This window comes from Arachis hypogaea, chromosome 10 (genome assembly GCF_003086295.3).
Source record: "Arachis hypogaea cultivar Tifrunner chromosome 10, arahy.Tifrunner.gnm2.J5K5, whole genome shotgun sequence".
NCBI lineage: Eukaryota > Viridiplantae > Streptophyta > Magnoliopsida > Fabales > Fabaceae > Arachis > Arachis hypogaea.
In genome coordinates this window covers 68910195-68911666 of record NC_092045.1, presented here as the reverse complement: position 1 = coordinate 68911666, position 1472 = coordinate 68910195, and the positions used below count along the sequence as shown (strand labels likewise).

At 37.4% G+C, this 1472-nt stretch overlaps 1 non-coding gene across 1 annotated transcript; it reads left to right on the top strand.

Moving 5' to 3' along the window:
• Positions 1–467: 467 nt before the first annotated feature.
• Positions 468–571, top strand: LOC112719474 (small nucleolar RNA R71). Its single transcript, XR_003161776.1, has one exon. It is a non-coding gene; the product is annotated as a small nucleolar RNA R71 (small nucleolar RNA).
• Positions 572–1472: the final 901 nt, after the last annotated feature.

Below are 1472 nucleotides of genomic sequence, written 5' to 3'. Positions count from 1 at the left end.
GAGGCTTTTGTTGATCCTTCCAAGAGAAATTTGAATGATTTCTCCATGATGGATTATAGGTGTTTCCATAAGGTTCACCCATGTAATTAACCTCTGCCATGGCAGGGTTCTCAGGATCCTAAGCTTCTTCAGAAGCTGCCTCTCTAGTACTGTTGGATGCATGTTGCAGTCCATTCAGATTTTGAGAGATCATGTTGACCTGTTGAGTCAACACTTTATTCTGTGCCAATATGGCATTCAGAGTATCAATTTCAAGAACTCCTTTCTTCTGAGGTATCCCATTATTCACGAAATTCCTCTCAGAGGTATACATGAATTGGTTGTTTACAACCATGTCAATGAGTTCTTGAGCCTCTTCAGGCGTTTTCTTCAGGTGAATAGATCCACCTGCAGAATGGTCCAGTGACATTTTCGAAAATTCAGAGAGACCATAATAGAATATATCTAACATGGTCCATTCTGAAAACATGTCAGATGGACATCTTTTGGTCAACTGCTTGTATCTTTCCCAAGCTTCATAGAGGGATTCACCATCTTTTTGTTTGAAGGTTTGAACATCCACTCTCAGCTTGCTCAGCTTTTGAGGAGGAAAGAATTTATCCAAGAAGGCAGTGACCAGCTTATCCCAGGAGTCCAGGCTATCCTTAGGTTGTGAATCCAACCATATTCTAGCTCTGTCTCTTACAGCAAAAGGGAAAAGCATGAGTCTGTAGACTTCAGGATCAACTCCATTCGTCTTTACAGTCTCACAGATCTGCAAGAACTCAGTTAAGAACTGATAAGGATCTTCAGATGGAAGTCCATAAAACTTGCAGTTTTGTTGCATCAAAGCAACTAATTGAGGCTTAAGCTCAAAGTTATTGGCTCCAATGGCAGGAATGGAGATGCTTCTTCCATCAAACTTGGACGTTGGCTTTGTGAAGTCACCAAGCATTCTCCTTGCATTATTATTATTATTATTTTCGGCTGCCATGTCCTTCTCTTGTTCGAAAATTTCTGAAAGGTTGTTTCTGGATTGTTGTAATTTAGCTTCTCTTAATTTTCTCTTCAGAGTCCTTTCAGGTTCTGGATCAACTTCAACAAGAGTGCCCTTTTCCCTGTTCCTGCTCATATGAAAGAGAAGAAAACAAGAAAAGAAAGAGGAATCCTCTATGTCACAGTATAGAGATTCCTTTATGTTAGTAGAAGAAGAAAGGGGTAGAAGAAAGAAGAAGGATGGATTCGGATTTTTGGATGAGGAGAGGTGAAGAGAAGTGTTAGTAATTAAATAATTAAATAGAAGAAGATGAGGGGGAGATGATTTTCGAAAATGATTTTGAAAAAGTGGTTAGTGATTTTTGAAAATTAAAGATAATATATAATTAAAATTAAAATTTAAAACAATTAAAAAGAATTTTGAAAAAGAGATGAGATATTTTCGAAAATTAGAGAGGGATAGGTAGTTAGTTGGTTTTGAAAAAGATAAAAAAACA